Source organism: Stegostoma tigrinum, chromosome 20 (genome assembly GCF_030684315.1).
Source record: "Stegostoma tigrinum isolate sSteTig4 chromosome 20, sSteTig4.hap1, whole genome shotgun sequence".
NCBI lineage: Eukaryota > Metazoa > Chordata > Chondrichthyes > Orectolobiformes > Stegostomatidae > Stegostoma > Stegostoma tigrinum.
Window position 1 is genome coordinate 6,347,786 of NC_081373.1, and position 26,490 is coordinate 6,374,275.

The 26,490-nt window shown below is 47.2% G+C and overlaps 1 protein-coding gene across 13 annotated transcripts in view; it reads right to left on the reverse strand.

Annotated features, from left to right (window-relative positions):
• The window catches only part of lzts2a (leucine zipper, putative tumor suppressor 2a), a 232,854-nt gene that overhangs the window by 163,798 nt on the left and 42,566 nt on the right, over nt 1-26,490 (reverse strand). For 5 of the 13 annotated variants that reach the window (XR_007249549.2, XR_007249548.2, XM_048550927.2 and 2 more), the window contains exons 2-3: nt 9,637-9,728; nt 7,728-7,849 (exon numbers count right to left, since the gene is read on the reverse strand). The gene's annotated coding sequence lies outside the window, so the exon portion shown is untranslated. Of the gene's footprint in view, nt 1-7,727; nt 7,868-9,636; nt 9,729-25,497; nt 25,535-26,136; nt 26,263-26,490 lie in introns of all 13 variants that reach the window. The other 8 variants (XM_048550930.2, XM_048550933.2, XM_048550934.2 and 5 more) reach the window with 8 other exon arrangements.

The window sequence follows — 26,490 nt, forward strand, 5'->3', positions numbered from 1 at the left end:
CGTGCGTGCGTGTGTCTGTAAAACTATTTGGTCCGGAGCTTTTTTTAAAAAAAAAGACTTTTCATTTCCTTTCCCATCAACCCAGGTCAGAACACGTCAAAATTCCGACCTGAGAAATGTAGTGAAGTGGGGTTTTTTTTAGGTGTATTTGAAGTTGTTGGGGACTGGTGTTGGAGCTGTAGAGACTCAAGTCCCTAGTGCTATTGAAATGTGAGGCTGGATGAACACAGCAGGCCCAGCAGCATCTCAGGAGCACAAAAGCTGACGTTTCGGGCCTAGACCCTTCATCAGAGAGCTTTCATCACATGTCCAGGCAATATGTTCTGATGAAGGGTCTAGGCCCCGAAACGTCAGCTTTTGTGCTCCTGAGATGCTGCTTGGCCTGCTGTGTTCATCCAGCTTCACACTTTATTATCTTGGATTCTCCAGCATCTGCAGTTCCCATTATCACTAGTGGTATTGCCCCCTGCCTCCACTGATCGTCATATTACCCAGCACCTGCTGAACAGTATCAAAACAAAACCATTTCCTCTGAAGACAGAGAGAGAGGAATTCACTCAGAATGGTCTTTGATGTGTACCTTGGGATCTGGTTTCACTTCCCATTAACAGGATCTTGCTCGCTCGCGCCCTCTGCCCCCAGAAGGTAATTCCTTTTGTGGTTAACCTAATAACATGCAATCAAGACAATAAATTGTTGGACACCAGACCGCATTTTTCCACCAGTTGAAAGAAAAGCATTTTTTGAGCACAGAACCAAAAAGGAGAAGATTGTCTCTGGGGACCTACAATAGATTTCAACACTTGAGGTGAGCAGCTCTTGGTGTTTTCTGCTGGTTTTTGCATCACGCTGAGACCTCCTGTTGCCTCTCAGTGATCACTCAAGTGCGATCCCAGAAATAAACTCACTGTGGTTCACAAGTGAGAATTGCAGCCTCTGAGGGACTCTAGACAACTCTTGTGTTATGCCTCTCAGGGCCACACGGTACAGAAACAGACTCTTCACACCAACCCGTCCATGCCAACCAAGTTTCCCGAACTCAACAGTTCCATTTGCTTGTGTTTGTCCCATATCCCTCCGAACCGTTCCTATTCATGTACCTGTCCAAATGTCTTTTGAATGTTATAATGCACCTACATCTACCGCTTCCTCTGGCAGCTCATTCCATACACGCACCATCCTCCACATGAAAAACTTGCCCCTTACGTCCCTGTTAAATCCTTCCCTTCTCACCTCAAACCTATGCCGCTCTAGTTTTGGGCTGCTCTATCCTTGGGAAAAGATTTTAGCTTTCCACCTTATCTATGCCCCTTACGATACTGCAAACCTCTAAAAGATCAACCCTCAAACTCCTAGGCTCCAGGGAAAAACATCCCAGCCTATCCAGAGATAATGGGAATTACAGATGCTGGAGAATCCGAGATAGCAATGGAGGGTCTAGGCCCGAAACATCAACTTTTGCGCTCCTAAGATGCTGCTTGGCCTGCTGTGTTCATCCAGCTTCACACTTTGTTATCTCAGCCTATCCAGACTCTCCTTATAACTCAGGCCCTCCATTCCCGGTAATATCCTGGTAAAATTTGCTCCTGTACTCTTTCCAATTCAATGAGTGGGTTTCCTCCCAGTGCTCCAGATTCCTCCCACAGCCCAAAGATGTGCAGGCTAGGGTGGATTCATCAAGGGAAATGCAGGATTATAGAGACAGGGTTAGGGGATTGGGTCTGGGTGGGATGCTCTTTGGAGAGCCGGTGTGGACTCAAGCGGCCAAATGGCCTGCTTCCACACTGTGATTCATTAAGTATCACCCACGATTAGATAAAACTGAGAGAAAGCCAATGGTGGCATGGGGGGGGGCGATAACGGAATTTAAACCCAAGCGTTGACCATGTTGCCTTCCAGCTCCCCTGTGACATTGACAGTACAGACACCGTGGGGTGAAGGGCCTCTCCTTCACTGTGTGATTGTATCTGGGGAGACAAATGGCTAGGTTCCCTGAAAGTATGTCAAACAGCCTGAGATATAACAGCTTTTCTGAAGCCACACACAGATGCAAGGAAAGACAAATGATAAATGATAAATAAACCAGGCTAAAATCAAAACACTTAACAGCAAAGTCTCCTCCATCAGAACTCAGTTTAGTTATTCATTCACAGGATGGGGGTGAAACTGGCTGGGTCAGCATTCATTGCTCATCCCTAATTGCCCAGAATGCAGTTAAGAGTGCAGTCACATTGTTGTCACATGTAGGTCTGAACAGGGAAGAAATCACAGATTACCACCATACTGAAAGAAGCCATTCAGCCCATTGTACCCTGCACTGGCATTACCACAGCCGTATCGATGAATCACAGAATCCCTTCAGTTGGAAGCAGGCCATTCAGCCCACACTGACCCTCCAAACAGCAGCCCACCCACCTACCTGGTCTCTGTAACCCTGCACTTCCCATGGCTAATCCACCTAGCCTGCACATCTTGGGACGGTGGGAGGAAACAGGAGCAAAACGTGGAGGACGTGCAAACTGCAAACAGACAGTCACCTGAGGCTGGAATCAAACCCGGGTCCCTGGTGCTGTGAGGCTGCAGTGCTAACCACAGAGACACCTCAACAGCTGAGAGTATTGGAAAGACCAGCAGCTACTGGCTAGCTAACTTTTATAATTAGCAAAGCAATGACGAATTTTTTACGTGAGCAATTCCACACACACACCTGCTTCCCCTTGGTTACGAAAAGAGCAACTAGAAAGAGTAGGGCCCCTCAAAGATCAACTTTGCGTTTGTCTTTCTGTTGAACCCCAGGAAATGAGAGCAATACCAGGTGAATACTTTGCATCATTTTTTACTGTGGAGAAAGAAATAGAGGCCAGAGAACTCATGGAAATAAATACTGATGTTCCAAAAACAGTTCACATTACAGGAGACATGGTGCTGGAGGTCTTAGAAAATAAAAAGGTGGATAAATCTCCAGGACCTGATCAAGCATATCCCAGAACATTGTGGGAAGTTAGGGAGGAAAATTGCAGGGCTCCTTGCAAAAATCTTTGTATCATCGATAACGATGGGTGAGGTGCCAGAGGACTGGAGGGTGACTGATGCTGTGCCTTTATTTAAGAAAAGCTGTAAGGAGGGGCCTGGAAACTATACAGCTGTGAGTCTGAAGTCGGTGGTGATGGGAACTGCAGATACTGGAGAATCCAAGTTAACAAAGTGTGGAGTTAGATGAACACAGCAGGACAAGCACACTAAGACGCTGCTTGGCCTGCTGTGTTCATCCAGCTCCACACTTTGTCATCTCAGCCTGAAGTCGGTGGTGGCCAAGCTGCTGATTGTGATTTTGGAAGATTGGATTTACATACATTTGAAGAGGCAAGGATTGATAAGCGATGGACAGCACGGTTTTGTTGTGTGGAAGATCGTGTCTCACAAACTTGATCAAGTTTTTTGAGGAAGAAATCAAAAAGGATTGGTAGCAGCAGAGCAATAGACATGATTTACTCAGACTTTAGACAAGGTTCTGCACGGTAGATTAATTAGTAAAGTTAGATTGCAAGGGATTCGGGGTGAGCTTGCCAGTTGGATACAAAATTGGTTTAACAGTAGGTGGTGGGGTGGTAGTGGTGGAAGGTCGTTTTTTGCACTGGAGGTCTGTGACCAGTGGTGTTCTAGGGGATCAGTAATGGGTCCACATTGGTTTTTCAAGTATATGAATGATTTGGTGAGAATTTCGGAGATATAGTTAATAAGTTTGCAGATAACACAAAAGTCAGTGATACATTGGACAGTGAAAGAGGTGATCCAAAATGACAAAGAGATCATGATTAATTGAGTCTATGGGCTGAGGAGTGGCAGATGGGGATTAATTTAGATAAATGTGAGGTATTGCATTTTGGTTAAATAAACATGGGCAGGACTTACACAGCTAATGGTAGGGCTATGGGTATTGTTGAACAGAGAGACCGAGGGGTTCAGATACATAATTCTTTGAAATTTGTATCACATGTAAACAGGGCACTTTGGAAGGCATTTAGCACACTTGCCTTCACTGCTCAAAATAAGATGTAAATTGAAGTCACTTGTAACTGAGCTGGATACGTGGCAGGGACACCAACATATGGGGTGATCACTGCACACAACCTTATTCAAGCTGATGGAACAGGCAATTCTTGTATCAACCCACTAATACCTGGTGAACGTAGAACATAGCACAATACAGCACAGTACAGGCCCTTCAGCCCGCAATGATGTGCCAAACTTCTACCCTAATCCTAAAGTCTATCTAACCTCCACCCCTACCTCATACTATCATCCATATGCCTATCCAATAGCCGCTTAAATGCCCCTGGTGAGGCCGACTCCACTACCCTCTCAGGCAATGCATTCCACGCCCCAACCACTCTCTGAGTAAAGAACCTACCTCTGACGTCTCCCCTATATCTACCTCCACTCACTTTAAAACTATGCCCCTCATAATAGCTACCTCCACCCTAGGAAACAGTCTCTGGATGTCTACGCCACCTATACCTCTGATCATTTTGTACACCTTATTGAGTATTAGAAAGTTCTAGAGTGGATGGGCAATAAATACATGCCTAGCAGAAGCAGCTGAATGGATCTTAACTACGGTAATTCACACTGATTTTTGTCATTATAGATTATTTATGCCATATCTAACCCTATCACCCTGCGGTTCCAAGCTTAGAAGACAAATTAATATTGTTCTGCCCTCAGGTGAGGTTATACAAGGTCAATAGAATTTCTCTACCCCCCCCCCCCCCCACCACACACACACGCGCACGCACACACACACACGCACACACACACACGCACACACGCACACACACACACACACAGAACACAGCATAACAAATCAGGTACAATTTCCTGTAAGTGTGTCATGTCAGCCCAACTGTGTCCTTTCGTTGATGATGGGAACTGCAGATGCTGGAGATTCCAAGATAATAAAATGTGAGGCTGGACGAACACAGCAGGCCAAGCAGCATCTCAGGAGCACAAAAGCTGACGTTTCGGGCCTAGACCCTTCATCAGAGAGGGGGGTGGGGGGAGGGAACTGGAATAAATAGGGAGAGAGGGGGAGGCGGACCGAAGATGGAGAGTAAAGAAGATAGGTGGAGAGAGTGTAGGTGGGGAGGTAGGGAGGGGATAGGTCAGTCCAGGGAAGACGGACAGGTCAAGGAGGTGGGATGAGGTTAGTAGGTAGCGGGGGGTGCGGCTTGGGGTGGGAGGAAGGGATGGGTGAGAGGAAGAACCGGTTAGGGAGGCAGAGACAGGTTGGACTGGTTTTGGGATGCAATGGGTGGGGGGGAAGAGTTGGGCTGGTTGTGTGGTGCATTCCAGTTCCCTCCCCCCATCCCCCTCTCTGATGAAGGGTCTAGGCCCGAAACGTCAGCTTTTGTGCTCCTGAGATGCTGCTTGGCCTGCTGTGTTCGTCCAGCCTCACATTTTATTATCTGTGTCCTTTCGTTCATAGTCCTGTACAAACAAATGGGATGCTGTCTTACAATCTCCACAAGGAACTAAGCCCCAGTCTTACTGAATCCTCTGCAAACTTTCAACCTCCAACACGCTCCACGTTTACACCTGGAATCTCCCTGGGCTCAATTCCCAAGGGTGCTGCATTCTGAACTAGTTTAACATAACCAATGATTGAAGCAGATTTTTGAAGCATAGCACTAGTGTCAAAACAGAGGAGGGCACGGCTGATAGCATCCCCAAAACTGCAGAAGCTAAAATCATGGCTCGAGTTTTCTCTCGCTATGAGCTGTGCTCTGAAGAGAGAGAGAGTCTGGTTTGATTCAATGGGATATCGCAAAGTACCTCACCATATTTACTTCTGGTCACAGTTCTGCGATGGTTATATTTACAGAGTCAGAATCAATGAGGTTTAGCCTAGCCTGTTGACGAAAGTTTAACGAACATCACAGCAGTTCACAAATTTGAACTCGAGAGGTCAGTGACCCCACGGACATTAGAAAGAACAGACTCTGACGCCCCAAGCCAATCTGAAAGCGGGCAGTTTCAGTCCCACGTGTGCCACATTGATTATTGGCTGCATTCTGAAGGAGCCCAATGAGGTGGATACGATTGTGAAGGGCATGGACAGGGTAAACACAAAACAGCTTTTCCCTCTCAGCCCAAGGGTCAATAACACAAAGGGGAACGCTGAGAAAGGTGAAAGGATTAGTGGGGAAATTTAAGGAAATTGTCTAAGGGCGAGCTGTCTGAAATGTGCAGCCTAGGAGAGCAATTGAGACAGGAAACCTCACAACCTTGAAGTGTCATAACATCCAAGGCTGTGGGCCTAGCGCAGTAACGTGGGAAAAGTGTCAACTGCGTGCAGTCTCGATGGGCCAAAGAGCCTCCTCTGTATGATTCTGTCAGCATTCAGTTCCAGCAAACCATAACACAGAAGAGAGTGGTTTACGGAGCAGAGATACTTAGAACAGAAAACGAATATCAGGCTCATCAGCGATGTCCACATCCCACAAAAACATCTGTTTCTAAAACTAACAATGCATTTTTCATCTGAGATCTTTAGCAAAGGGAAGCACCTGTACAATATTTCATCGGTGCAATTCCACTGTGTAACTTAAACAGAATTAACTGTTAGAATGTACAAGGCCTTCGGAAGCCTATAGGCTGCTATTAAATTTTAAGCAAGTAAGGCTCTCAGTTACATCAGGCTCGAGATAACTGTATACGTTATTAGGGATACAGTATTGTAAATAATGTACAGAATTAGTCAGGCATGGTGGTGTCTGTCCTTCCCAGTGGCCTAGGTTCAAATCTCTTCTGTCATAGCACACTTGGAGAGCTTGACTACAATGATTAGCTGCCAAACTGGCTGTGTTTGAAGCTTTGTGTGTGCAGTTAGTGTCCGGCTCTCAGTTCACGCCCACTGGCTGCAGGCCATTCTGAGAGTATCTGTCCACAGCGTGCATGCTGGAGTCTGGCTGGACATTTCCTCAGGCCTGTTCGCACCACCTTCTGGTACATCAGCAAAACTTCAGCCCCCAGGAAGAACATTCCAAACATACCACATTAATGTTTGTGAATTAATATGCTTTGTACCTCATTTTACACAGGTAGAGTCACTCAAATCCCATCTATTTCAGGAACACAGAAACTGGAAACAGAAACTGAGATATGAGCTAAAATATTGCAATCAACCATTCTTTAAAAATTTTTCCCATTGCTTTTTTTATTTCAACGCATTCAACAAAAAAATGAAATTACTCTTGCAAGTTTAGTGTGTCAAACAATAACTCTGAGTTCATTAGACTTTAACTGCTCTGTCACACTTCACTCAACAAAGTTTAACTCTCATAACATCCAAGAAGCATCTGGATGAGTACTCAAGTATCAGAGCACAGTACACTGTGGGCCGAGTGTAGGTAAAGGAGGAACAAAAGCAAAGTTGCTGGAAAAGCTCAGCCAGTCTGGCAGCATCTGTGAAGGAAAAAACAGAGTTAATGTTTCAGGTTTGGCGTTCTGAGGAAGGGTCACCGGACCTGAAACATTAACTGTTTTTTCCTTCACAGATGCTGCCAGACCAGCTGAGCTTTTCCAGCAACTTTGCTTTTGTTCCTGATTTGCAGCATCCGCAGTTCTTTCGGTTTTTATGCAGGTAAAGGGGATTAGTACAGTTTGGTCAGCATAGACAGAGTGGGCCAAAGGGCCTGTTTGTTTAGTGTATGACTATATAACTCTACCTTGTTCAGTCTTTACGGTAAGAGAGCAGAAGTTCCCATCAGTTCAGTGATTTCTGGAAGACTGTATTCTTGGCAGCGTGTGCAGCCCTCTCCAATCTCCGACATTAACTCCTTGTGGTGAACTGCACGTGAGGAATCTGCTGTCAGTTTTGGGAGAGTACAGTGTGGGTCAGAAATCTCTGATGTGGCTGGAGCATTGCCTATTCAGAGACGGTTAAACTTTATCTATTGCAACCTTCCCTAGTTATCAATAAAGTCTCAACAGGGTCTGGCAGCTACTGCTCAGATGTGGAAGCTGTGGAAGAGGTTCAAGTGTTGACAACTCTCCAAAGGTTTGAGAGCTCCTGCTGGTCTCCCCCTCCATTACTATTAACGCTGAGAGAAGCTTGTATTGTCTCGGTTATGACAGTGGTTCATTAAAAGATCCCTTGGGGTCTGTGTAAGAGCAAAAGGGAGGCTAGGCAGTCAATCCACTTGTTTCAGAGAAAGCAGGAACTGCAGATGCTGGAGAATCTGAGCTAACATGGTGTAGAGCTGGATGAACACAGCAGGCCAAACAGCATCAGAGGAGCCGGAAGGCTGAAGTATCGGGCCTAGACCCCTCTTCTGAAGAAGAGGGGTCTAGGCCCAAAACGTCAGCTTTCCTGCTCCTCTGATGTTGCTTGGCCTGATGTGTTCGTCCAGCTCTACACCTTATTATCTCGGTTAATACACTAGTTGAATATTCAATTCAATTGTAAACACCTGAAATCATCTCCCAAAACTTCTCTCAGTTCCTCATCGTTCTGACTCAAGGAATGAGGCAAAACCCCATTCTTGAACTGACACAACCATTTTAATCCACAATTGCCCCCCTGCGCAATGCCAGGTCACACCACTGACAAACTGACACAACAGGAGCCAGAAGCAAACAAAAAAATCAGAAATTGCTGGAGAAACTTAGCCGGTCTGCCAGCGTCTGTGAAGAGAAAGGAACGAGTTAACGCTGAGTCCAGTGACCCTTCTTCAGAACTGGCAGCGGCAAGGAAAGGGTGGGTGGTATGACGGGGTGTGAAGGGGTAAGGGGAATGAATGGAGAGAGCGAGAGAGAGCCCAGAGAGCGAGAGGGATGGGGGTGGTCGAGAGGATGGGGGACAGAGGGGCGAAAGTTAGGCTGGCAAAGGGATGGTTGATAATAAGCCAGAGAGGGAGGTTGTTAGGGAGGTGTCAATGGAGACAGTGAGTGGGTGAAAATGGGTTGGCTGTGCTGATCGTAACCCATGGCAGGACAGGGCCTGGGGTGTGGGGGTGGGTAAAGGACACGGAGGGTGGTGGTGTTCAGGCCCTAAAGATATTGGAACTCGATACTGGGTCCTGAAGGCTACAGGGTCCCCAAGAGGAAAAGAGCTTGCACTGAGCTTCGCTGGAATCGGAATTCTGACTCCTGTGAACGAGGAATATCTTCATTATTCATTGTATTAACAGGAGGGGGAATGTCTTCACCCAGAGAGCGGGGGGAACACGTGGAATTCTCTGCCACGGAGGGTGGTTGAGACCAAAACACAGAACGTTGTCAGGAAAGTGCTGGATGTGGTTTCTGGTGCTGAAGGGATCGGGATGGGGGACGGCGGCGGGGGGGTGTGATGGGCTGTGCTGATTAGTGGGATAGACTCGTAGGGCCAAACGGGCTACTCGTGCTCCTATTTTCTATGTTTCTACGGAGAAGGGTCACTGAAACTTTAACTCTGCTTTCTCTCTCCACTGATGCCGCCAGGCCTGCTGAGTTTCTCCAGCAATTTCTGTTCTAGTTTCAGCATCCGCAGTATTTAATGTTTACATCTCGAGTTTTTAAATTGATGGTGTTGCTTATGACTAGTTGACTAATACCAACAAAGGTAAAATAGTTAAAATCAAACAGAGTGGGCCTTACCTGTTCCCATTTGGGGTCGGTCACTTAGCTGTTGTTTTCTCCACACTTTCTGTAAAAGCAAATCCTTCCAGATGACATACTGAAGACCCAGGCTGGCAAGACAGACAGACAGAATGAGCTGTGTTAATGAACAGGTTACAGCAGGTAGAGGTTTTAAACACATGATATTTCCAACTGTTGATCCCAAACCCTAGGGCCCCACTTTGAAAATCTACAGTTGAGTCCAGAGAGATGGTTTTGCCACCAAATCGTACTTGGCAAACTGCCAAAAATAAGGCGGTTAAGATTGCAAACACAATTGGATATTAGGTGCACACGAACAGGTGCAGGCCATTCAGCCCCTCGAGCCTGCTCCGTCATTCAATGAGATCTGGAGTCTAGCCCTGCCTTTGGCCCATAATCCCTTAATACCTTCGCTTAACAAAAATCTATCGCGCTCAGATATAAAATTAACAACTGATCCAGCATTTACTGCTGTTTGTGGAAGAGAATTCCAAACCTCTCCCACCCTTTGTGTGTGGAAATGCTTCCTAACGCCTCTCCTGTATTGTCCGGCCCTAATTCTCAGGCCATGCCCCTAGTTCTAAAATCCCCAAACCAGTGGGAATAGTTTTTCTACCCTGTCTTTTCCTGTTAAACCATCACCCTATAACCTTCTCAATTCTGAAGAAAACAGACCTAATTTATATAATCGCTCCTCATGACTTAACACCCAAAATGCAGAAACCATTCCTGTAAACCTACACCATAGTCCCTCCGAGTTCTATCTACCTTCCTGAAGGTGTGTATTTCGAAAGGGAAATCAAACTGCAGACCGAGAGTGTGGGAGAGGAGAAGGGGTGTGGGATTCTCTGGATAGGACCTTCAAACAAGCTAGCACATACAGGGTGGCTTAATGGCATCTTCCTCATGCTTTGCCAGCGATTTGGGTGGGAATGAGGGGCCAGATTTTCGTAAGGGAGGCAAAATCCGCACGACCTCACCATCCCCATCAGAAACTGCGCCAACTCCAACCAGAGATAGTAGGAACTGCAGATGCTGGAGAATCTGAGATAACAAAGGTGTAGAGCTGGATGAGCACAGCAGGCCAAGCAGCAGAGGAGCAGGAAGGCTGAAGTTTCGGGTTTTTTTCTGGAAGAAGGGTCAAAACCTGAAACATCAGCCTTCCTGTTCCTCTGATGCTGCCTGGTCTGCTGTGTTCATCCAGCTCTACACCCTGCTATCTCAAAACATCACAGGCAGGTTTGCACAGACTGTTACATTATTATAAGTAATTAGTCTAGACACAAATACCAATCACCGTGAGAAATTGCAACTTCAACTTGGGAGGGACTGGTGTGATGTAAAGTGACTACTCCCAACATAAGCCTTTCACCAATTTTCTTCCTAATGCTTCAATTAAAGGTGCTTTGATCCTGCATACGTGGCTTATGTTCAATTTCATAAACTGCCTTCATCCACAAGGAGTTCCCATCACATTCCCAGTGCTGACACCGTCTGCTCAACCAGAACAGAAACTTCCATTGAAGGACCTCCCAGTTGGAGCAGTGCTACTCCAGGGTGCCCTTGCTCTAAACAAAAAGAGGAAAGTCTCAGCTTCAACTTCGACTTGTGCCAAGTTACAGAACCACAGACATGTTACAGAGCAGGTAGAATCCATCTGGCTCACTATGCCAGCACCAGCTCTTCAAATGAGCATCATTACCCAATGCCAATTAGTGCCAACAACTCCCCCATACCCTAACACATTATTTTTATCCCAAAACAATCAGCCAAAGCTCCTCTTAAATGCCTTAATTGATCCTGCCCCAACCACATTTCCAGACAGCGCATTCTGTACCCTGAATACCCACTGTGCAGGGGAGTTATTTTTCCTAACATCACTCTTGCTACTTTTGAAGATCGCATTAAATCTATGCCCTCTCATTTCTGTTTCTGTGACAACCGGGAACAGTTTCTCCCTGTCTACACCATCCAGCTCATTTACCATTTGGAAAACCTTAATCAAATCTCCTCTCAGCCTTCTTATCTCCAAGGAGAACAGTCCCAATGCCTTCAATCTATCCTCACCACCGGTTCCTGGAACCATCTGGTAAATCGCTTTAGCTCTCTCTCATATCTTTTCTACAATGTGGCACCAAGAACTGGACACAATACTCCAGATGAGAGAACAGTCAGCTCTTCAGTCGACTGAATTAGCTCAATTGCAGTTTACAATTTATTTGGGAGTTATGGGAGTCCCTGGTGGGGCCCAGCATTTATTGCCAATCCCTAGATGTCCTGGAGAAGGTGGCATTGAGCTGCCTTCTTGAGCCGCAGCAGTCCATGTGGGATCTTAAAGTTGTATCCAACAAAGTAACTTGCATGGTCGCTTTAGAGGGCAGCTCACAATCAATATCATATGTAGGTCAGAATGGTAAGGACAGCCGATTTCCGTGGTAGGACATTAGTGAACCAGATGGCTGTTCCACAGTGTGGTTTGATGACCATCACACACAGAGTCAAACATGCGCGCGCACACGTACAGACACACACACAAAAAGTTCTAAGGAAGGGCCACTGAACTCAAAACATTAACTCTGACTTCTCTCCACAGATGCTGCCAGACCTGCTGAGCTTTTCCAGCAACTTCTGCTTTTGTTTCTGATTTCCAACATCTGCAGTTCTTTTGATTTTTATCTAGTTTTATAGTCATAGAGTCACAGCATGGAAACAGACCTCTCAGTCCAACAAGTTCAGGCCAAGCATAATCCCGAACTAAACTCGTCCCACCTGCCTGCTCCAGGACCCTATCCCTCCAAACCTTTACCATTCATGTACTTATCCAAATGTCTCTTTAAACAAAACTGCACCCACATCTGCTACTACTTCTTCATGTTCATTCCTTACGCGAACCATCCTGTGTAAAAGAAATTGCCCCATATCTTTCTTACACCTCTCTCCTCTCACCTTAAAAATTTTCCCCCTAGTCTTGAAATGCCCCATCCTAGCGGGAAAAAAAACTACCATTAACCCTATCTGTATCCCCTCATGATTTTATAAACTTCTGCAACGCCAGCTCTCAACCTCCTACACTCCAGTGAACAAAGTCCCAGCCTATTTAGCCAACTCAAACCTTCTGATCATTGTAAAACTGAAATTGTGTTCCCAATCTTATGAAATACATTTAACAGTTGCAGTGGTGGGATTTGAACTCACGACTGTAGCATGTGACTGGGTACCTGAATTACTACATGACCACAAGCCATGCCTCACATCAGAAGAAAAACCAACCCACAGTACAGATATCTCTGAAGGAAGTGTTACAGCCCCAGCTGATATTATCACTCAGCAAGTCAGATCCCGGAATAAAAGCTGACTTGATTGATCAGGTTTTGATTTTCAATTTAACATGGCAGTCTTCCACAATTAGGCACACACCAGAATGCAAATTTGGGTTTAACTATAGACAGCATTATCCAAAAGATATAAAAATAAAACAAACAAAGCTCTCCAAATACAACTCAGCTTGAAAGACTTTGAGCACTCAGAACAAAGTTCTATCTACTCCCCAGCACCCCCACTTTCCATTACTCAGACATCCCACCTTCATCATCATATCTGTAAGGTTGATTTGTTAATCCTCTCATGCGAAGAGCGAGAGCTACACAGCCGCTTTTTTTGAATGCAACAATAAGGTGCTCTGATCCACTACCTTTTCCTCAGTTCCTGTCTTGTGAAATGTGAAATCTTTACCATGAATCCTCATCCTTAATCTTAGACTTTCACAGCTTTGAATAACTAATGTAGATTTCTAACCAAATACCTGTGGTCTGGAAGTTTCACAAACTAAACTCTTACACTGAGGTAACAAATTGAAGTGATTGGAACCAGGTAATCTTATTGACTATGCGATCCTTGATTGGGGCTGTTAACCTGGGCCAGTATAAACAGGCGATGCAAACAAAATATATACACAATCGGGGATTCAAAATCTCCTCACTTCAGGGTGTGACTCTGAGCTCGCTGGCTACAGCTACTGTGCTGTGCGTACATAAATAAAAGGGTGACTTTGTGATAGGACACCAGCCTCTGTGCAATTATTTCACTTACTATCTTCGTTGCTCCAAACAGTTTCCTGTTTCTTGGAGAGGGTGATGAGAATCTGGCCAGGCAGGTTTCCTCTGACCTGTCTAAAGCCTTTGCAGTTTTCGGGTTTTTTGAAGTTAATAACCAGTCCTTGAATATTCTTAATCCGAAAGCAAGCTAATATTCTCTAATATAATAAAATGTGAGACTGGATGAACACAGCAGGCCAAGCAGCATCTCAGGAGCACAAAAGCTGACGTTTCGGGCCTAGACCCTTCATCAGAGAGGGGGATGCGGTGAGGGTTCTAGAATAAACAGGGAGAGAGGGGGAGGCGGACCGAAGATGGAGAGTAAAGAAGATAGGTGGAGAGAGTATAGGTGGGGAGGTAGGGAGGGGATAGGTCAGTCCAGGGAAGACGGACAGGTCAAGGAGGTGGGATGAGGTTAGTAGGTAGGAGATGGAGGTGCGGCTTGGGGTGGGAGGAAGGGATGGGTGAGAGGAAGAACCAGTTAGGGAGGCAGAGACAGGTTGGACTGGTTTTGGGATGCAGTGGGTGGAGGGGAAGAGCTGGGCTGATTGTGTGGTGCAGTGGGGGGAGGGGACAAACTGGGCTGGTTTAGGGATGCAGTTGGGGAAGGGGAGATTTTGAAACTGGTGAAGTCCACATTGATACCATTAGGCTGCAGGGTTCCCAAGCGGAATATGAGTTGCTGTTCTTGCAACCTTCGGGTGGCATCATTGTGGCACTGCAGGAGGCCCATGATGGACATGTCATCTAAAGAATGGGAGGGGGTGTGGAAATGGTTTGCGACTGGGAGGTGCAGTTGTTTATTGCGAACTGAGCGGAGGTGTTCTGCAAAGTGGTCTCCAAGCCTCCGCTTGGTTTCCCCAATGTAGAGGAAGCCACACCGGGTACAGTGGATGCAGTATACCACATTGGTAGATGTGCAGGTGAACCTCTGCTTAATGTGGAATGTCATCTTGGGGCCTGGGATAGGGGTGAGGGAGGAGGTGTGAGGGCAAGTGTAGCATTTCCTGCGGTTGCAGGGGAAGGTGCCGGGTGTGGTGGGGTTGGAGGGCAGTGTGGAGCGAACAAGGGAGTCACGGAGAGAGTGGTCTCTTCGGAAAGCAGACAGGGGTGGGGATGGAAAAATGTCTTGGGTGGTGGGGTCGGGTTGTAAATGGCGGAAGTGTCGGAGGATGATGCGTTGTATCCGGAGGTTGGTAGGGTGGTGTGTGAGAACAAGGGGGATCCTCTTTGGGCGGTTGTGGAGGGGGCGGGGTGTGAGGGATGTGTTGCGGGAAATACGGGAGACGTGGTCAAGGGCGTTCTCGACCACTGTGGGGGGAAAGTTGCGGTCCTTCAAGAACTTGGACATCTGGGATGTGTGGGAGTGGAATGTCTTATCGTGGGAGCAGATGCGGCGGAGGCGGAGGAATTGGGAATAGGGGATGGAATTTTTGCAGGAGGGTGGGTGGGAGGAGGTGTATTCTAGGTAGCTGTGGGAGTCGGTGGGTTTGAAATGGACATCAGTTACAAGCTGGTTGCCTGAGATGGAGACAGAGGTCCAGGAAGGTGAGGGATGTGCTGGAGATGGCCCAGGTGAACTGAAGGCTGGGGTGGAAGGTGGTGGTGAAGTTGATGAACTGGTCGAGCTCCTCTGGGGAGGCGGAGGTGGAGGAGTTGGGAATAGGGGATGGAATTTTTGCAGGAGGGTGGGTGGGAGGAGGTGTAGTCTAGGTAGCTGTGGGAGTCGGTGGGCTTGAAATGGACATCAGTTACAAGCTCTTCAAGGACCGCAACTTTCCCCCCACAGTGATCGAGAACGCCCTCGACCGCGTCTCCCGTATTTCCCGCAACACATCCCTCACACCCCACCCCCTCCACAACCGCCCAAAGAGGATCCCCCTCGTTCTCACACACCACCCTACCAACCTCCGGATACAACGCATTATCCTCCGACACTTCCGCCATTTACAATCCGACCCCACCACCCAAGGCATTTTTCCATCCCCACCCCTGTCTGCTTTCCGGACAGACCACTCTCTCCGTGACTCCCTTGTTCGCTCCACACTGCCCTCCAACCCCACACCCGGCACCTTCCCCTGCAACCGCAGGAAATGCTACACTTGCCCTCACACCTCCTCCCTCACCCCTATCCCAGGCCCCAAGATGGCATTCCACATTAAGCAGAGGTTCACCTGCACATCTGCCAATGTGGTATACTGCATCCACTGTACCCGGTGTGGCTTCCTCTACATTGGGGAAACCAAGCGGAGGCTTGGAGACCACTTTGCAGAACACCTCCGCTCAGTTCGCAACAAACAACTGCACCTCCCAGTCGCAAACCATTTCCACTCCCCCACCCATTCTTTAGATGACATGTCCATCATGGGCCTCCTGCAGTGCCACAATGATGCCACCCGAAGATTGCAGGAACAGCAACTCATATTCCGCCTGGGAACCCTGCAGCCTAAATGGTATCAATGTGGACTTCACCAGTTTCAAAATCTCCCCTTCCCCAACTGCATCCCTAAACCAGCCCAGTTAGTCCCCTCCCACCCACTGCATCCCAAAACCAGTCCAACCTGTCTCTGCCTCCCTAACCGGTTCTTCCTCTCACCCATCCCTTCCTCCCACCTCAAGCCGCACCTCCATCTACCTACTAACCTCATCCCACCTCCTTGACCTGTCCGTCTTCCCTGGACTGACCTATCCCCTCCCTACCTCCCCACCTATCTTCTTTACTCTCCATCTTTGGTCCGCCTCCCCCCTCTCCCTATTTATTCCAGTTCCCTCTCCCCATCCCCCCCTCTGATGAAGGGTCCAGGCTCAAAACGTCAGCTTTTGTGCTCCTGAGATGCTGCTTGGCCTGCTGTGTTCATCCAGCCTCACATTTTATTATCTTGGAATTCTCCAGCATCTGCAGTTCCCATTATCTCTAATATTCTCTAATGTTCTCTCTCACCTGTCATAAATCCTCACAATGTAAGCAAACCTCCACTAACACTCCAGGGGGCCCTGCAGTGCTGCAATTCTGACACATACAATTTAAAGTTATGGTTCAACAAGGATTGACTGAGAATTGCTCAAATGATCCCAAGAATGACCAGCTTCAGTTCTATAGGGGGGGCTGTATTCTCTATACTATTATGGACGCATGAAACGTCAGCTTTTGTGCTCCTGAGATGCTGCTTGGCTGCTATGTTCATCCAGCTCCACACTTTGTTGAAGGCCCACAGCCTTCAACTGAGGAACTGTTTTCACAGGTATATGAGTCAGTCATCAATAGATAGGGATTTAAGGAGTTTGCAAAAAATTCCAGAGGGGATGTGAGATTTTTGTTTTGTCCTCGAAAGGGAGACGGGGACTCTCAGTCTGAAAAGGGCAGATTAAATAGAAAATTCCAAAAGGATAAATCCATGCAGGGAAAGCAATGAGAGATACTGTGGGAGATTATTAGACCAGAAGGCTGCAAGAAATAGCAACAGTAGGCCATTTGGCCCCTCATGGCTGATGGGACATTCCTCATGTCCATTTCCTGCCCTTTATTCTAACCTTCGATTCCTCGACTGATCAGGAATCTATCGATCTCAGCCTTGGATATCGAGAAGGACTCTGCCCCGACAGCTCTCTGTGGCAAAGACCCACAATCCTCTGGGACAAGTAATTCCTCCTTGTCTCAGGTTATATCCCTCCTGAAATCAAAATACACCCCCACCCCTTTGATGACGGACCAAGTGGTCACATCCAACATTGTACCAATCCAGGATTCTACAAACTGTTGAACTGTTCATTTGGACAAACAGCACAGACATGCTGGGCTGAATGGTCTCTATCACAATGCTGTGATTTTGTGACTGGCGAGTCTAAAAGAGAAGCACACAGAAATGAAACAGATTCAGTGTGGTCAGAGATAATGGGAACTGCAGATGCTAGAGAATCAGAGATAACAAAGTGTGAAGCTGGATGAACACAGCAGGCCAAGCAGCCTTCTAGGCCCAAAACGTCAGCTTTTGTGCTCCTGAGATGCTGCTGGGCCTGCTATGTTCGTCCAGCCTCACATTTTATTATCTAGCATTCAGTGTGGTGGTGGGTTAGTGGGCAGGTTTTAATCAGGAACTGTGCATCCACCGACATCAGGGTCAGTTCCCAGAAAATCAGACTCCAACCAGACATTCTGAAGTCCCCAATAAATTTTGCACAACTCCTCAAGATTTTTTTTTTAAAAAGTCAAAAAAAGGAGATTTCAGCAACTGGTGTTGATTTAACCAATTTGTCATAAGGGATTTTATCAGCCTGCTTTCGAAAAGCTCAGTAAAAGGTGATCAAGACCCAGAGCGAGATTCTGATGCAGCAAACGTATTGACTGAAGCAGAGGGCTCGGAATGTGCAGGAGGGAGCCAGTTTTAAAGGTGCTGTCACCTCCACATGAAAATGTAGCTTGGAGTTACAGTGGCTGCTTCAGAAGTTTATGGCCTTTTGAAGTGGATGTGGTAAAGAACCTTGTTTGGAACAGCTTGGTATTTTGAAAGACGGAGGTTACACAGGTCCCTGGTTTACAAAAACCCAGCTTGCGATCCCATACAGGGGTGTAATCACAAAGACCTGATATACCAACAGTTCCCACACTTACACACGGCTACTTTTGTTCCATCATGTTCTGCCTAGTGCAGAAATTAACTTGCAAACAGACTCTACAGGGGAGCCTGAGATAACAAGGTGTGAAGCTGGATGAACACAGCAGGCCAAGCAGCATCAGAAGAGCAGGAAAGCCAACGTTTCGGGCCTAGACCCTTCTTCAGAAAACCTGCTCACAACCTAGGGAGTGCCTGTACAGACTTTGGGGATTGGTCATTTGGATATTCATACACCCCACAGCCAGCAGCAGCAGTTCCAAAACAAGGCAACTTCAAGGCAAGATAACAAAGTGTGGAGCTGGATGAACACAGCAGGCCAAGCAGCATCTTAGGAGCACAAAAGCTGACGTTTCGGGCCTAGACCCTTCATCAGAGGGGGGGATGGGGAGAGGGAACTGGAATAAATAGGGAGAGAAGGGGAGGCAGACTGAAGATGGACAGAGGAGAAGATAGGTGGAAAGGAGAGTATAGGTGGGGAGGTAGGGAGAGGAAAAGGTCAGTCCTGGGAAGACAGACAGGTCAAGGGGGCGGGATGAGGTAGTAGGTAGGAAATGGAGGTGCGGCTTGAGGTGTGAGGAGGGGATGGGTGAGAGGAAGAACAGGTTAGGGAGGTGGGGGCGAGCTGGGCTGATTTTGGGATGCAGTGGGGGAAGGGGAGATTTTGAAGCTTGTGAAGTCCATTGATACCATTGGGCTGCAGGGTTCCCAAGCGGAGTATGAATCCCTGCCTCCCTATCCTGCTCTTCCTCTCACCTATCCCCTCCTCCACCTCAAGCCGCACCTCCATTTCCTACCTACTACCTCATCCCACCTCCTTGACCTGTCCGTCCTCCCCATCCATACTCTCCTCTCCACCTATCTTCTCCTCTATCCATCTTCAGTCCGCATCCCTCTCTCCCTATTTATCCCAGAATCCTCTCCCCATCCCCTTTTTCTGATGAAGAGTCTAGGTCTGAAACATCAGCTTTTGTGCTCCTGAGATGCTGCTTGACCTGCTGTGTTCATCCAGCTTCACACTTTGTTATCTCAGATTCTCCAGCATCTGCAGTTCCCATTGTCACTGACCACACTTCAAGGCAAGTCTGTTTTACATTAGTTCAGGGTATATAGGCATTGCTCTGGCTCTCAGACATTCACCTTTACAGACTGACAACATTCACTCAGTGGTTGGTCTGCGATCTCTCTTCAGTCATGTCACGTTACTCCACCACTACATTTGGACCTTTCGGGCTACAGCTTTAACCCCGTTACCTGACTCGAGACATCAAACAGACCCTCGCAGTCTACTCAAGGTGGGCTAAATGAGAAAAGGACCCATCTGAGGATGCGCAGGGCATCATGCCCTGTAGCCCTCGCGTCGTCAGCCTGCACTTCCAAAATCCCCAGCGCCAAAGATACAAGGAACACAGATTAGCTGGTCGCTGTGGGATCCTGCTGTGCCAGAGTGGGTTACCTATAACACATTTTTCAGGGTAATTCAGTGTAAGACTGCCACCTGGTGGCCAAAAGCAAGCTGCAGTGTGTGACCAGGGGAGCTGCTTTCCCTGTTTGATGTTGGGGGGTGGGGGAACTGTCAATATGATCGCAACTTGCAGCAAGATCACTGTCTCTGGGGCACAAGGCACATCGCAATCAGCCCAGAACGCACACGCCCAGAAGGTAACTATATTCGGTTAAAATAGGGATGACAACAGGAAAGAATAATGGAAACAGATACACTGGAGTTAAAATAACAAATACTATCTCAATGGTCATTGTAAGTCACTGGTAGTCAAGCACAACTATTTCTTAGAAGACAGGGGCAGAAGCAGGCCATTCAGCCCATCAGCTCTGCTCCACCATTCAACGAGATCACGGCCAATCCAATAATCCCCAACACCACTTTCCTTCCTATCTCCAAAATCCTCAGTTCCCTGGTGATTAAAAATCTGCCTGAGCTTTGAATAATGCAAATGAGCCATCCTCAACATCCCTCTACAGCAAAGAGTTCCACAGATTCATTACCCCCCGAAAGGAGAAATTCCTCCTCAACTCTGTCTCCAATGGGCGACCCCTTATTCTGAGATAAAGAGCAAAGAACAAAGAAACCTACAGCACAGGAACAGGCCCTTCGGCCCTCCAAGCCTGCTCCGATCAAGATCCTCTGTCTAACCTGTCATCTATTTTCTAACGGTCTGTGTCCATTTGCTCCCCGCCCATCCATGTACCTGTCCAAATATATCTTAAAAGACGCTAACGTGTCTGCGTCTACCACCTCCGCTGGCAACGCGTTCCAGGCGCCCACCACCCTCTGTGTAAAGAGCTTTCCACGCCTATCTCCCTTAAACTTTCCTCCTCTCACTTTGAACTCATGACCCCTAGTAATTGAGTCCCCCACTCTGGGAAAAAGCTTTTTGCTATCCACCCTGTCTATACCCCTCATGATTTTGTAGACCTCAATCAGGTCCCCCCTCAATCTCCGTCTTTCGAATGAAAATAATCCTAATCTATTCAACCTCTCTCCATAGCTAGCACCCTCCATACCAGGCAACATCCTGGTGAACCTCCTCAGCACCCTCTCCAAAGCATCCACATCCTTTTGGTAATGTGGAGACCAGAACTGTACACAGTACTCCAAATGTGGCCGAACCAAAGTACTATACAACTGCAACATGATCTGCCAACTCTTGTACTCAATATCCCGCCCAATGAAGGAAAGCATGCCAAATGCCTTCTTGACTACCCTATTGACCTGCGTTGTCACCATCAGGGATCAATGGACCTGAACACCCAGATCTCTCTGTTCATCAATTTTCCCTCGGACTTTTCCATTTACTGTATAGTTCGCCCTTGAATTTGATCTTCCAAAATGCATCACCTCGCATTTGCCCGGATTGAACTCCATCTGCCATTTCTCTACCCAACTCTCCAGTCTATCTGCATTCTGCTGTAATTTCTGACAGTCCCCTTCACTATCAGCTACTCCACCAATCTTAGTGTCATCAGCAAACTTGCTGATCAGACCACCTACACCTTCCTCCAGATCATTTACATATATCACAAACAACAGTGGTCCCAGCACAGATCCCTGTGGAACACCACTGGTCACAGGTCTCCAATTTGAGAAACTCCCTTCTACTACTACCCTCTGTCTCCTGTTGCCCAGCCAGTTTTTTTATCCATCTAGCTAGCACACCCTGGACCCCATGTGACTTCACTTTCTCTACCAGCCTGTCATGGGGAACCTTATCAAATGCCTTACTGAAGTCCATGTATATGACATCTAAAGCCTTTCCCTCAATCAACTTTGTCACGTCCTCAAAGAATTCTATTAAGTTGGTAAGGCATGACCTTCCCTGTACAAAACCATGTTGCCTATCACTGATAAGCCCATTTTCTTCCAAATGGGAATAGATCCTATCCCTCAGTATCTTTTCCAGTAGGTTCCCTACCACTGACGTCAGGCTCACCGGTCGATAATTACCTGGATTATCCTTGTTGCCCTTTTTAAACAAGGGGACAACATTAGCAAGTCTCCAGTCCTCCGGGACCTCACCCGTGTCTAAGGACACCGCAAAGATATCTGTTAGGGCCCCAGCTATTTCCTCTCTCGCTTCCCTCAGTAACCTGGGATAGACCCCATCCGGACCTGGGGACTTGTCCACCTTAATGTCTTTTAGGATACCTAACACTTCCTCCTTCCTTATGTCAACTTGACCTAGACTAAGCAAACATCTATCCCTAACCTCAACATCCGTCATATCCCTCTCCTTGGTGAATACCGATGCAAAGTACTCGTTAAGATGATACCTTCTGGTCCTAGACTCTCCCACAAGGAGAAACAACTTCTCCACATCCACCCTGTTAAGTCCCCCAAGAATCTTTCTTAAGACATAGGGACATAATTAGGCCATTTGGCTCATCAATTCCTCCGTATCTCAGTTTTAGAGAGATGTCCCTTCAGTCTGAGGTTATGACCTTGGGGCCTGGACTCTCCTACAAGTGGAAATATCTTCTCCACGTCCATTCTATCCAGGCCTCTGCGAGACAGAGAAAAACACACAGGGAGAGAGAGAGAGCGAGAGAAAAGCAGAGAGAGAGAGAGCGCGAGAGACAGACACAGAGAGACAGGCAGACAGAGAGAGAGAGAGAGAGACAGGCAGACAGAGAGAGAGAGAGAGAGAGAGACAGGCAGAGAGAGACAGAGACAGAGAGACAGGCAGACAGAGAGAGAGAGAGACAGACAGAGAGAGAGAGACAGGCAGACAGAGAGAGAGACAGGCAGAGAGAGAGAGACAGGCAGACAGAGAGAGAGACAGGCAGACAGAGAGAGAGACAGGCAGACAGAGAGAGAGACAGGCAGACAGAGAGAGAGACAGAGACAGGGAGAGGCAGGCAGATAGAGAGAGACAGAGAGAGAGACAGAGAGAGAGACAGAGAGAGAGAGACAGAGAGAGAGAGACAGAGAGAGAGAGACAGAGAGAGGCAGGCAGATAGAGAGAGACAGAGAGAGAGACAGAGAGAGAGACAGAGAGAGAGACAGAGAGAGAGACAGAGAGAGAGAGAGAGAGAGAGAGAGAGAGAGAGAGAGAGAGAGAGAGAGAGACAGGCAGACAGAGTGAGAGACAGAGACAGAGAGACAGAGAGACAGAGAGACAGAGAGACAGAGAGACAGAGAGACAGAGAGACAGAGAGAGAGAGACAGGGAGACAGGGAGACAGGGAGACAGGGAGACAGGGAGACAGGGAGACAGGGAGACAGGGAGACAGGGAGACAGGGAGACAGGGAGACAGGGAGACAGGGAGACAGAGAGAGAGGGAGAGAGGGAGAGACAGGGAGAGACAGGGAGAGAGAGGGAGAGAGAGGGAGAGAGAGGGAGAGAGAGGGAGAGAGAGGGAGAGAGAGGGAGAGAGAGGGAGAGAGAGGGAGAGAGAGGGAGAGAGAGGGAGAGAGAGGGAGAGAGAGGGACAGACAGAGACAGAGAGAGAGAGAGAGCCAGAGAGAGAGAGAGAGACAGAGAGAGAGAGAGAGAGACAGAGAGAGAGAGAGAGAGACAGAGAGAGACAGAGAGAGACAGAGAGAGACAGAGAGAGACAGAGAGAGACAGAGAGAGACAGAGAGAGACAGAGAGAGAGAGACAGAGAGAGACAGAGAGAGACAGAGAGAGACAGAGAGAGACAGAGAGAGACAGAGAGAGACAGAGAGAGACAGAGAGAGAGACAGAGAAGCAGAACAATGTTAACATTTGAGAGGTCTATTCAAAAGTCTGATAACAGTGGAGACAAAGTTGTTGCAGAATCTGTTCCTGCATATATTCAAACTCTTATATGTTCTGCCCAATGGAAGTGGTTGGAAGAGAGTATAACTGGGGTGAGAGGGGTCTTTGATTATATTGGTTCCCTGCCCGAGGCAGAGGGGCGTGTAGATGGAGTCAATGGATGGGAGGCTGGTTTGAGTGATGGACTGGGCTGTGCTCACGATCCTCTGTAGTTTCTTGGGACAAGAAGTTGTCAAACCAAGTTGTGATCCATACCTGGTAAGAGAGTCTTGGTGGACATGCTGAATTTCCTTAGCCTCCTGAGGAAGTACAGATGTTGTTGGGCTTTCTTGACCATCATAGAGGCGTGGATGGATCAGGACAGATGGTTGGTAATCATCACCCCTAGGAACCTAACACTCTCGACCACCTCTACCTCAGCACCACTGACAGGGGCGTGCCCTCCACTCCGCTTCCCGAAAGCAATGACCAGCTCGTTGGTTTTGCTGAATTTGATGGAGGGATTGTTCTGTTGACACCATGCCGCTAAACACTCTCTTTCCTGTACTCTGTCTTGTCATTGTTTGACATCTGACCCACTATGGTGGGTGTCATCAGCTAATCTGTAGAGGGACTTCAAGCTGAATGTGGCCAGACAGCTGAGTGTGTAAGGAGTATAGCAGAGGGCTGAGTATGCAGCCTTGTAGAGTACTGGTGTTGAGGATTATGGTGAAGGAGGTGTTATCGCCTCTGTCTATGGGTCAGAAAGCTGAAGATCACATTAGTGAGACGAGGCAGGACCTAGGTGTCGGAGTTTAGTGATGAGTTTGGAATTATGGTGTTGAAGGCAGAACTGTAATCAACATGTGGGAAGCTGATACAGGTATCCTTGCTATCCAGATGTTCCAGGGATGAGTGTGGGGTCAGGGAGACTTCTACCAAATGTCCTTGGTTCTACATTGGATATATGTGTCAAACCAAGGCTCCAACTGTACTCTCTCAGGTGGGTAAAGAAGATCCCAGAGTACTATCTCAAGGTGGAGCAGGTGAGATCTCTCTGATGGTGTGGCAGACAAATTATCCCTCAAACAACATCACTAAAATCAATTCATCCACTCCCTCCACCACCGACGCTCAGGAGCAGCAGTGTGTACTATCTACAAGATACACTGCAGAAATTCCCCAAAGATCCTCAGACAGCACCTTCCAAACCCACAGCCACTTCCACCTAGAAGGACAAGGGCAGCAGATACATGGGAACATGAAAGTTCCCCTCCAAGCCACTCACCACCCTGACTTGGAAATATATCGCCGTTCCTTCATTATCGCTGGGTCAAGATCCCTCCCTAATGGTATTGCGTGTGAACCCAAAGCAGGTGGACTGCAGCGGTTCAAGAAGGCAGCTCACCACCACCTTCTCAAGGGGCAACTAGGGATGGGCAAGAAATGCTGGGCCCAATGACGCGCACAAATGAACTGAAAAAGAAAATTCATCTGGGTCATCTCACATTGAAGCTTAGGAGCTTGCTACGCACAAATTCGTTGCTGCTTTACCCACGTTCAAAATGTGTTTCAAAAATACTTAATTAAAATGTAAAGTGCTCTGTAACATCCAGGTCAGGAAAGACGAAATACAGTTTTGCTTTATGCCACTGTTAGTGAGGCTTGAAGCAAATTTTTTTAAGGTTGATTTCTATTAGAACCTCTCTACAATTTTCTCTGTCAGCTACTTAACTGAACTTCACAATCTATCAATTTGCTTTCTTTTCGAAAGAATTCCAGTGGGAGACATTATTTAAATACATTAGACATTGAAATGAAAATGCCACTACAGTCACACCTCAAAAGTCTAATATATAAAACCACTGAAGGGCATTGTGGCATCCAATGCAAAGGTTATTCTGCTATTAATTACCTTTCAGTAAGAGATGGCACGAGCTGTGGAAAATGAGCTATAATGAAAGAACACAAAAGGTTAAAAGCTTGACCCACAATTACTTCATCCTTGAACAAATGAGTGTTGTAAATGACCCATTTCAATCATCAGCCTTTCCCTGTAAAGTGCCATGTGAATGATAATCAATATTTAAAATTAATGAGTTATCACTTTGTTTAAAATTAGCAGAGGAGCTTGGGAGCTCACGCAATTTGCACTTTAATTTATAAGTAATAAAAAGGGAAGTTTTGGACAGAAATAGATTACAAAGGAGATGAAAAGTATAAATTTTTGAGCCCTCTCCAGTCAGCAAGGAAGACCAAGATGCAGGAAGGGACCAATTTCCTGAGCCAGCAGTGTGCGCTAAGACCCCTGAGGCAACCATGTCTAACCATAAGGCTCATGGGCTGAATGGCCTACTTCTGCTCATCTTGTCTCTACTGCCATTCAGAAAGTTCATGGGCTGATCAGATAATCCTCAACACTGCTTTCCTGTCTCTCTCCTATTACCCTCAATTCCCTTGCTCATTAAAAATCTGTCTATCTCAGTCTAGAATACACTTAAGTGGCTCAGCCTTGGCATCTCTTTGTGGTAAAGAATTCCATGGATTCACTAACCTCAGAGAAGAAGTCCCTTCTCTTCTCCGTCTTTAATGGGCGACCTCTTATTCTGAGATTCCATCACTTGGTCGTAGACTCTCCCTTTAGGGGGAGCAGCCTTTCCGATCTTCTAAGTCAAATCCCCTGTAAGTTTCAGAAAGGTCACCTCTCTTCATTTAAATGATAATGAGTGCAGGTCCAATCCCTAATCATGGTTAAGGATTTGACCACACATGCAAGACCACCATATAAACAGGTGTCAGAACATTCCGCAGCTGCAAATTTTAGCTTTTAAGAGAAGAAAACACCCACGGTGGGAATGTGTGTGTATTTTCCACTTAGAGTGTGCAAACCAATTCTGGACTTTGACTG